Genomic DNA, 12,475 nt, shown 5'->3' on the forward strand with positions numbered 1-12,475 from the left:
AAAAAAAATTAAAAATGAGATTGACTTTAGAGTTCTCTTTCACAAAATTAAAGCCTAGCAGATTTTAACATTTCCATAGAATTTAATACAAGATCAAATAAATGTAAATAGGCTTATGAAATTTTAGAAGAAAAAAATTTTAAACCTTAAAGTACAATTATTTGAAAGGAAAAAAATGAGAAATTAAATGATATCTACTTCTCCAATTATTTTTGCATAGAAAATAGATCACTTTCCATATTATAGAAGACTTGTATAATAGGTAAAACACAAACAGAATGTAGAAAGAATTGAAATGGAGCTAATTCAAATAGTAATCAGGATAAAAAATATTATTTAATTTTATACTTTACTATTATAAAACAAAGATTCTCAAGATTGGTTTGGATAGAAAACCATATTTACACCTGTGCTTACACATATACATATATACCCAAAACCAAATACAAAGAAAATTTAACAGTTAAAAGATAGACAAAATGTACATTAGGTTCGTTAAGTCTGCAATTTAAATGTGAATACTAAGCATCACTTAAGATATTAAAATTACAATAATTTAAGACTCTAAAAGACTTTGAATGAAGAAAGTACATGATTTTAATTTTATAGTAAATAAATTCAACAACAGAGATATAACTGTGCTCACTATTTTGCATTAAATAAACAAGAATCCACTCCACTTTTTTCTAGAAACATTATCATGCAATGTAAGGAGATGTGGTCTTCTAGAATTTGAGATGAGGAGGAATGACTAAATATTGATATTGTGACCCAATTAGTTTTCTTAGATATCTGAGTCTTCTGCTGTTCTCTCCCAACGCAGCTTTCTCAGATGTAAAATGTACACTTCTTTTAGAGTTCTTGGGGGGTCAGGAATATATACATAAATTGTGTAGTTTAATTCCTGGTACAAAATAGATGCTCAAAAGATCACGATACTACTATCATTATTACTAGGATTGTAGAAGTACTTACTTAGCACTTAATTTCATATTGCCTTTAGGCAAATCACTATTATCTAATATTTACAATTATTCTTGTTTTTAAGATATAGTCATGTTTATAATTTTATTTGTCAAACATCAAAGAGAAGAGACTCATTCTAAAACTTTATATTTATTTAAACATTCTTTTCTGAGAAACCATATTATGTAGCAATTATCCATATTTATCAGGAGAGTAGAATCAATATTTTTAATATCAAATACATTGGTTCAGAGATTAAGTACAATTTACTGATTTAAATTTAGACTTGGAAAACATCTTCCACTATTATTTTGTTATTTATGAAATTGACCAAGATCTTAATGTGACCGAATTCTGTCATTATGCCTCAGTAAAATCCTCTACTCAGAATTTTATTTGAATAAGTAAAAATAAGAGAGGTTTTTGTATTGTCTCAGACTGCTAAAAGCTTGATAGATGTATGTTAGGTTTATAGAAAAACAAATGGTATTAAAAATGCATAGAGATTTCAAATACTGAATATTTAATTTACTGCCTTGTTTGTACATGTTGATGTCAACTTGTGATATGATTTACGGAGTATTGTAGACCTAAAAAAATTACATTTGCAATATGCTTTCAAAATGGAAGGAAAAGTTTTACAGATTCTATGACTTATTTGTAAAGAATAATACAAAAGGCTATTGAGAAATATAAAAGAAAAATTTAATGCAAGTGTTCTTGTGAAGAGTAAAATCGTAAAGACGTGATTTTTTTAAAGTATTTTATAGGTGCAATGCATCTCTAATCAATGGGCTCTGGAGCCATCTGGCTATTTTCTTATTTCACCTATATGCTTGGTTATTTACTGGGTGTTTGAAAGTTAGTATGTGTAATAGTGTAGCCTTCTATTATGTAACATCACAAGACCTAATCTCTTTAATTTTTAATTTCCTTGAATTATATTAATATCTACCCAAATAGTCAAGCCAGCAACCAAGATATAGTCTATAACTGTTTTGTGTTCCTCAGTGTACCCTCTAAGGAATTACCAAGTCTCACTATACGTGAGTCTAAATTGCTCTTCAACCCATCCATTTCCTTATGTCTCCACTGCCAATATATTTCGACCACTTCGCCATCATTTTTCCTGGATTATTGCTACAACATTTTAATGATGTCTTTGCCTCTTGTCTTATTTTTTTCCAATCTATTTTTCTTAATGGCAGCCCTAATGACCTCTCTAAAAATTTTTTTCGATTATATCATTCTTCTAGTTCATAAAACTTAATTGTTTTCTTTGAGCGTTAGAATAAAATCCAAACTTCTTAACATGTCTCATAAGTCCAGAAATATCTGACCCTTGCTCACATCTCTAGTATCACTACCTAGCATATACTCTAGTTCTAGTTTTAACTATACTGGAATTTTCTGTTTCTTTTTTTTTTTTTAAGATTTTATTTATTTATTTGACAGAGAGAGATCACAAGTAGATGGAGAGGCAGGCAGAGAGAGAGAGAGAGGGAAGCAGGCTCCCTGCTGAGCAGAGAGCCCGACGCGGGCCTCGATCCCAGGACCCTGAGATCATGACCTGAGCCGAAGGCAGCGGCTTAACCCACTGAGCCACCCAGGCGCCCGAATTTTCTGTTTCTTGAAGGACTTATGCTTTTCCCTCATCCTGAGCTTTGCAATAGTTTCAGTAGCTGTATTGAGATAAAATTCACATACCATACAATTCACCCACTTAGAGTGTACGATTCATGGCTTTTAAGTGTATTCACAGAATTGTACGATCATTGACACAACCAATTTAAGAACATTTGCATCACTTCCAAAAGCAACCCCAGACCCATTAGCAATCATTCCTTATCTCCTTTGACTCCCCTCCTCTTTATACTCTCCCATGCAACACAACCACCCACTAATTTACTTTCTGTCTATTTAGACTTGCAAATTGTGGACATGTCACATATAGAATCATACAACTATGATTTGTGTCAGTGTTCCTTCACTTAACATAATGGTTTCAAATTCATCTATACTGTAGCATGAATAAGTAATTTCATTCTTTTTTGTTGTCAAATAACATGCCATTGTATGGATATTACTACACTTTATTTGTTTCTCAGTTGATGGGTTTTGGGGTTGTTTCCACTTTTTGCTGTTATAAATAGTGCTGCTATGAACATTTGTGCATATGTTTTTGTGTGGACATATGTTTTCAGTTTTCTTGGATGTATCATTTTCATAAAACTGTTGAGTCATGTGGTAACTTTTATGATTCACCTTTTAAGAAACTACCAGGCAGTTTTCCAAGGCCACTGTTACATTTTACATTTCCACCAGCAGTGTATAAGGATTCCAATTACTCCACATCTTCACCAGTACTTATTATTTTTTGTCTTTACAATAGGTTCTTTTTTTCCCCCTGGAATCCCACCTCCTTTTATGCTAGCCTCCTTCTTCCTTTTCCAGAGGACCATGATTCATCCTTCAATTTTTTATTTAAGATTTTATTTATTTATTTGACAGAGACCACAAGTAGGCAGAGAGGCAGGCAGAGAGAGAGGGAGGAAGCAGGCTCCCTGCTGAGCAGAGAGCCCTGATGTGGGACTCGATCCCAGGACCCTGAGATCATGACCTGAGCCAACGGCAGAGGCTTTAACCCACTGAGCCACCCAGGGGCCCCCATCCTTCAATTCTTAGTTTAAATGTTAAATGTCAAGGCTTTGTTCCTGATACCCTCTAATGTTAGGTGTCTTCATATTGCTAACTGGCATGGCACATATATTTATCAAAATTTATTATAATTAATAGCCTAATTGTTGTCATTACAATCACATTCTAGCCTCTGAAAAACACTATGGCTTTTTTTTTTTTAATTGCTGGATCTGAACATCTGAAATAGTATTTAACACTTAAGAGATGTCCAAAAGATTTTCTAAATGACTGAGAGAATAAAAATCAGACTCTAATTATCTTTCATGTTTTCTAAAACTCAACAACCATTGAATCCCTTGACAAAAGAGACATCTCTGTCTCTTTGCAGCTGCACCATCCACAAAACTCCCTTCCTTCTGCTTCATGTACCATTATGATCCAGTTGTAGGCATTCTTAGAAAATGATAAGCACTTGCAAATGTCTGGAGTTGGGCTATCTTTTTCTCACACACCTGAAATCCCCCCTTTTCATGTTTTGCATCTATACAATTCCACCCATTATCCAAGATGTGTCCAAATACCACTTTGGTTTTGAAACAGTCTTGAAAATTTCTTATCCTTCCAGTATTCAAGTAATGATGACATTGATGTCTGTACTGTAATATCAATAGTCTGTTCAAGATAAGTGTAAAAACACACTTTTTACAAGCATCTGACAGAGGATTTTTGTGTTACTGTGCCAAAGGATTAGTTGTGATTACCATACTAAAGAGAGACTCTGACTGCAGGTATTGTGAATTTAGAATAAAGAAGAGAGGCGATTTAACAATAATCTACATCTGTCCAGTGACAACTTGTACCTTTATTTTTTGTTGTGTTTACAAAACCTTATATCCATAATAACTAGCTAAAACAGAAGGTGGTCACCTGTTTTCATCAGTTTTCCTTGACTCTCTTCTGTTGTGCATCCTACTATCTTCTTGATAGCTTTAATTTATAATGGTTTTCCACTTTCACCTGGTTTTGAATTATTGAAACTTTTATAGCAGAAATAAAATGTATTTGTTCTGAATGCACATAATAAGCAGTAAGAACAAAGAATGATACAGTCCATAGATAAAAGAAAGCAGAAGCAAGGCATAAACTATCACCTCGCAAATTCTGAGGGAAGATGTGGTCCGACTTTTTTATATACATGACTCAATATATTGAGCATATTTAATGAATTTACTAATCACAACAACTTTGTGAGTGTACAGTGTTTATGTTTTACTTGTTCTTTGTCATTCCTATCATATTTTATGGCTAAAATAACTTCCTATTAGGTTAAGAATAAATCTTTCTTCTTTGACTGAAAGAGCACTAAATCTTAAGTTTTTTCAGCAGTTTGTGCCTATTAACAAATTTGAACTGAAAGAAAACTGTATCCTTTCATTTGATATTATAAAAGGTAATTAGATTATTTGCTAGGAAATTACTTTTCAGAATTAACTCTCTTTATGGTTATTATTTTTCCCTTTGGCAGGACTTCTCCAATTTAATGGGCTTCCAATACTTTCGGCAACCACATAAAAACTCCACGGTGGGATGAGTCAACATCGCACAGGTAAAACTTTGGAAATTTATGGGAATGGATATCTGGATTTCTGAAAGTTGAAATACTAGGAAAAACATTCCTCTTAAATTATCATCCTTATTCATATAGTGTTACAATTCTGTAGTGTGAAAGGAAGTGGTTTTCTAAACTGCAAGTAAGATAGCATGTGTATGGGACAGTGACAGAATAATATTGATACGTTTTTGGTAAAGAAAAGATGTATCATGCAGCTACTGTGTCCTGGGCCATCTTCCTTTCCCCTGCTACAACCTGTCCTGGGAAACTGAGCAAACAATATAAAATTTATCCTTATAAAAATATCAAATTTATATAGATTTGTGTGTACATGTGGTATCCATTAAAATAAACTTCCACTACCTCTTCTACACCAAGTCTTCTTGAGCTGACCACATTTTGCCCCTCTTTGTATCCCAGACATGTGAAGGCTCGTGAAGAAGCAGCAGTGTCATAACTGTGAAAAAGAAAGGAATCCTTTTATCTTCCTAAAAACATGTACTATTCATTTTGGGATAGAGTACCTCAGCTGAACCCAGAACCCACACAACCCATGCCTACTCCAGCTTTGAGATGTTGGTGGAAGTGTCTGGATTGTCCCTGAGAAGCTGATGTTGTAGAAGTGTCCAGGCATTTACACTAAAATAAATATAAACTTGACTTCAGTAGTACAAGCATTGTAAAGCTGATAGATACAAGGATCTCTTCCTCAGAGCTGGCATCAGTCCTAAAATTAGGATCCATTAATGTCTTCTGGGGATTAACAACTTGGCTTCCAGCTAGACGTGACTATAAAAATATAGGTGGCATGGGGCGCCTGGGTGGCTCAGTGGCTTAAGGCCTCTGCCTTTGGCTCAGGTCATGATCCCAGTGTCCTGGGATCGAGCCCCATGTCGGGCTCTCTGCTCAGCAGGGAGCCTGCTTCCCCCTCTTTCTGCCTGCCTCTCTGCCTACTTGCGATCTCTGTCAAATAAACTAAAAAAAAAAAAAAAAAAAAGAATGACATCTTTTTTTAAAAAATATATATATAGGTGGCTTCTTGTACACATTTTTTTCTTGTGCCCATATCACTCTCTAACTCCTCAGAATAATTCAAAGTAAATTATGCTAGCATGTGAAAGATTTTGTGGGTTTGGATGAGAGTAAGAAGTAAATCTTAGTGTTATTTACCTTCTCACTTTGATACTTTTCTTGACTGCCAAGCAAAGGTGTGGGTGACATTTGAAGTATGGTTAGCTGATTTGGAATAAGCGTTTTTTTACATAATTCTAGAGGCTTTTAAAAATATGAGTGGGATTTGCACAGCAGGTGGTGAATGGCAGTTGCTTAGGTAGAATAGGAACAAGAATATCAGACACCTCCACATTGTAAAAGTCTCAAAAACAAAATATTCTGGGTCTGGTGTATGACAATGCATATAAAATTACCTATTATTTTCCCTCCTTTTTAAAAAAGTTCTGGTTATTTTTTTCTGTAGTTTTAATTTAATAAAAGACTAAAAATATTTTATATAAAATTAATTTGATTTTGAACCCTAAATAAGCCCTTTCATCAATGGTATAAATGTAGCTTTAAATGTTTTCATCTTTGTGCATCTCATTTATTGTTTTGATTAGGAAAATGATAGGGAGGAATATTGTCATTGGATTTGAGTTGGAATCTGACTTTTTTAAAAAAGATTTTATTTATTTATTTATTTATTTGAGAGAGAGGCTGAGAGCATGGGGGAAGGGAGGGGAGGGACACTGAGAGAGGGAGAAGCAGACTCGCCACAGAGCAGGGAGCCCAATGCAGGGCTTCATCCTAGGACCCTGGGATCCTGACCTGAGCCAAAAGCAGACACTTAACCAACTGAGCCACTCAAGTGGCCCCTGGAATCTGACTTCTAATTCCATTTCAAACACTAGCATCTTAAAGCATTTAAAACAGGGGTGGATGACCATAGAGTTGAGGGTCTATTTCTGGGCTCTCTATTCTGTTCCATTGATATATGTGTCTGTTTTTGTGCCAGTACCATGCTGTCTTGATGATGACAGCTTTGTAATAGAGCTTGAAGTCCGGAATTGTGATGCCACCAACTTTGGCTTTCTTTTTCAATATTCCTTTGGCTATTCGAGGTCTTTTCTGGTTCCATATGAATTTTAGGATTATTTGTTCCATTTCTTTGAAAAAAATGGATGGTACTTTGATAGGAATTGCATTAAATGTATAGATTCCTTTAGGTAGCATAGACATTTTCACAATATTTATTCTTCCAATCCAGGAGCATGGAACATTTTTCCATTTCTTTGTGTCTTCCTCAATTTCTTTCATGAGTACTTTATAGTTTTCTGTGTATAGATTCTTAGACAAAGCAGGAAAGAATGTCCAATGGAAAAAAGACAGCCTCTTCAATAAACGGTGTTGGGAAAATTGGACAGCCACATGCAGAAAAATGAAATTGGATCATTTCCTACACCACACACGAAAATAGACTCAAAATGGATGAAGGATCTCAATGTGAGAAAGGAATCCATCAAAATCCTTGAGGAGAACACAGGCAGCAACCTCTTCGACCTCAGCCACAGCAACATCTTCCTAGGAACATCACCAAAGGCAAGGGAAGCAAGGGCAAAAATGAACTATTGGGATTTTATCAAGATCAAAAGCTTTTGCACAGCAAAGGAAACAGTGAACAAAACCAAAAGACAACTGACAGAATGGGAGAAGATATTTGCAAATGACATATCAGATAAAGGGCTAGTGTCCAAAATCTATAAAGAACTTAGCAAACTCAACACTCAAAGAACAAATAATCCAATCAAGAAATGGGCAGAGGACATGAACAGACATTTCTGCAAAGAAGACATCCAGATGGCCAACAGACACATGAAAAAGTGCTCCATATCATTTGGCATCAGGGAAACACAAATCAAAACCACAATGAGATATCACCTCACACCAGTCAGAATGGCTAAAATGAACAAGTCAGGAAATGACAGATGCTGGCGAGGATGCGGAGAAAGGGGAACCCTCCTACACTGTTGGTGGGAATGCAAGCTGGTGCAACCACTCTGGAAATCAGCATGGAGGTTCCTCAAAATGTTGAAAATAGAACTACCCTATGACCCAGCAATTGCACTGCTGGGTATTTACCCTAAAGATACAAATGTAGTGATCCGAAGGGGCACGTGCACCCGAATGTTTATAGCAGCAATGTCTACAATAGCCAAACTATGGAAAGAACCTAGATGTCCATCAACAGACGAATGGATAAAGAAGAAGTGGTATATATACACAATGGAATACTATGCAGCCATCAAAAGAAATGAAATCTTGCCATTTGCGACGACGTGGATGGAACTAGAGGGTATCATGATTAGCGAAATAAGTCAATCGGAGAAAGACAACTATCATATGATCTCCCTGATATGAGGGAGAGGAGATGCAACATGGGGGGTTGAGGGGGTAGGAGAAGAATAAATGTAACAAGATGGGATTGGGAGGGAGACAAACCATAAGTGACTCTTAATCTCACAAAACAAACTGAGGGTTGATGGGGGGAGGGGGGTTGGGAGAGGGGGGATGGGGTTATGGATATTGGGGAGGGTATGTGCTATGGTGAGTGCTGTGAAGTGTGTAAACCTGGCGATTCACAGACCTGTACCCCTGGGGATAAAAATATATGTTTATAAATAAAATTTAAAAAAAAAAAAAAGGAAAAAAAAACAAAAAAAAACAGGGGTGGATATTTAAAATGTTTAGTATAAAGTTTTAGAAAAGTTTGTTTCTGCTTTTTTAGCCCATTGATTCATTGATTCAAACTTATTTCAATTTCTACTATATATGAGACACTGTGGTGATGCAAAGATGAATAAACCATAGTTAGAATCTTCAATGAGCCTTCCATATAGGGAGATTGAGAGGGACGTAATAGAAATAACCATAAATATGTGTAGAGGATAATTGCATCAAAATGTTGTATAAGGCTTGAAAGAATATGGAGCTTTGACCAGTACACAGCAAAAAAACAAAATCAAGAGACATTGACTGCTCAGATGACAAAAAATTGCTGAAAAAGCTTTCCTGTATTAAGTAGGTAATATGAGCCTTGAACATTGTGGATATTGAACAATTAATTGGACAAATATATTACCTCAGTTCTCTAAACAAATGAAGCAGGAATAATTATTTTCATTTTATAGACGAGAAAATTTAGGAGTAAAGAGCCATTCGCAGCTTGGGCAGATCTATACAACAATTAAGTTTTAGAACAGAAATTTAAAGCTGGCTTCATTATATTTCAGTATCTACACTTCCAACTGCTGTAAATGCCTGTGTACCCTGGGAAGGGAATTCAAATACCATAGTACTTACAGGCCCAAAGCTGCACCTGTCACTAAAGAGCAGGAGTATGAAGCAGAGAAATCATTTCAGGCCGATGATATACCAAAGTCATTTTCAGATCCACCACAAGGATGATTTAATGTGGGGCTAGTAACTCACTGACCTGACGGTGTATTCCACCTGATGCTTATAGTTAAGCTCTGTAGTAAGCTAGCTAGGCAATTAGAACAGCCGAAATTGCTTTTTTAGATTAAGTTTTATTTTAATTCCAGTGTCATTAACATACAGTGTTATAGTAGTTCCAGGTGTATAGTATAGTGATCCAGCATTTCCATACATTACTTGGGGTTCATCACGGTAAGTGTGCTCTGACTCCTCACCTCTTTCACCCATCCCCCCACGCAACTTCCTTCTGGTTTGTTCGCTATAGTTGAGTCTGTTTCCTGATCTCTCTCTCTCTCTCTCTCTTTCTCCCTTTGTTCGTGTGCTTTTTTCGTAAATTCTACGTATGACTGAAACCATACAGTGTTTGTCTTTCTCTGAGTATTTCACTTAGCATTATACTCTGGAGCTCCACCCATGTTGTTACAAGTGGCAAGATTTCATTTTTTTTAATGGCTCAATAATAGTCTATACAGACTATTAATATGAAGATGTGATATATATATCACATCTTTATCCACACATCTATCAATGGACACTTAGGCTGCTTCCATAGTTTGGTTATTGTAAATAATGCTAGAATAGCCAAAATTGTTATCCCAAATTCAGGGTATCTTCTTAAGATATCTTAAGTGAGAAGTAAGATATCTTAAGATATCTTAAGTAAGAAGATATCTTAATCTTCTTAAGTGAGTTAATTCATATAGAAATAAAAATTTGGGTTATTCTGTAAAGAGTTCTCCTTACCTGGTCTGTTCAATCAATCCTTAACTGATCCATTAAAATCCATCTACAAAGTATAAATCATGACTTTCAAAAGATAATATAAGAGTAAATTGAGATGAATGGAATTACATTTTATATAAAAACCTGAGATACTGCCATTTAAACAGTTAAATACATATAAACACATAAATATATACCATATATAAAAATATTATAAAATTATACAAGTGTTTCTATAAACAAATGTACAAGTACCTCAGTATATACATTCCAAGATAACCCTCTTAGAGCCTACATCCAGATGTGGTTCATTTTAACTCAGCTACCAGTGACTCAGAACAACATGTACATAATCCTGCAGACATAGTTCAACTATGTTATAGGTTAAATAGAAATGTGCATATTTTGTGTTAAATAGGCTACTCATTGAACTGTGTGATTGGGAAAATCTATTTTGAGTTCTAAAAACTCAGCTTACTAATGAAATACTGAAATATGAACCACCTTCCCTATCCTGACACCCCACTTTCACCACAGGAAAAAAGAAGAAGAAGAAGAAGAAGAAGAAGAAGAAGAAGGAGAAAACAACAGTATTTCTGCAAATATTTTTATTTCTAAATAAACATGTTCTCTGTTTTCATTTATTGATTGATATTTATTTTGTGTTGGTATCAGTATGAGTCAGGTGCTATGGTAAGTTTTTCATATATATCATTTAATTGTCACCCATATTAAAATTAGAAAATTGAAATTTCAGTGTTCCTAATCCACCTGCATCCATGAAACACAATTCTGACCTACGGGGTTAGGCAGATGTCCCTTGGGAGGGTGTCCTTTCAGACAGCAGAGGGGGCTGCACGGAGAGGAAACCGCTTGCGTTCTTCCTTCATCTCTCTCTTCTCTCTGTTGGACTAGCAGACCTCAGGCCTACATTGCTGCAGCACACTGCAATCACAAAGACAAAAGGCTTTCAAAAAGAACAATAGAGCAATAAAATAAAAGGAACCCAGCTCAGAGATGTCAGATTGAGCCAACAGACAGAACTGGCATGCTTATTACATGAGAAAAATGAGGCTGTTACTTTTTCTTTAAGCTGCTGTTAGCTTCTGACTAATAAAATTACACAGGTAGAAGAGGAAAAGCTAGCACAAAATATGGGGCTGAGCACTCCAACACCAGTATGTTTTTCTATTTTGCCAGACTGTGTTGATATCATTAAGCAATTCTTAGATTTCATGGAAAGGCAAATAAACAAAGTCACAAAGGCCAAGGTATTATTGTTATAAGCATAGTTTCATAAGCACTTATGATTCTTTTGACAGCATCCTGGATTTTTGGGAGCTAATCTTGGAATAATTCCGTTGCCTTCCTACAACTTGCAAACCCTACCCTCATCCTCTTGCAATCTGTCTCCCAGTGGATAAGACAAAATTTGGTCACAAGATAAAGAGGGGAAAATGCTAAAAAAGCTAGAAAAAGCATAGGCCATTACATGAAAGATATTTACTTCCTAAATTCATACCTTTTATTTTGTATGTTTGTTTTCAGTGGTCGTAAAATTATTTTTAATGTTAGTAATTCTAAAGTACATTAAATCATTCTTCAGAAGTTCAAATATGTAGTACCAAGCAAGCTGCTTATAAAACAGTTTTTACTATGCATCAGTTTCCAAACCACAAATACGATAGATGTTTTTAGAAATGTCTATTGGTTTCTGTTATGGAGATTTACTCCATAACAACAATAGTATCCTCTGATTGGCATTTTACTATTGTACTGCAAGCTAAAGACAGATAGGTGTGTATATACAAGATATGAAAAGCAAGTATTTTATTTTTTAACCAATGTTCTTTTTCAAATAGGTTTCTTTGGACTTTTTGGAAAACAAAAAGTGTCTCTTCTTTTGTAGTGCTCATTTTTTCCATCTCTAGTTGCAACCTGACTCAAAGGTTTTACTTCCTATGGTCATTAAGTATGGCAGCAGGCAATTGGACTTTAGAATTTCAATGTAAATTGTCTTTTTTGGAGACCTACAGGAATTGG

This window comes from Lutra lutra, chromosome 15 (assembly GCF_902655055.1).
Source record: "Lutra lutra chromosome 15, mLutLut1.2, whole genome shotgun sequence".
Lineage (NCBI taxonomy): Eukaryota > Metazoa > Chordata > Mammalia > Carnivora > Mustelidae > Lutra > Lutra lutra.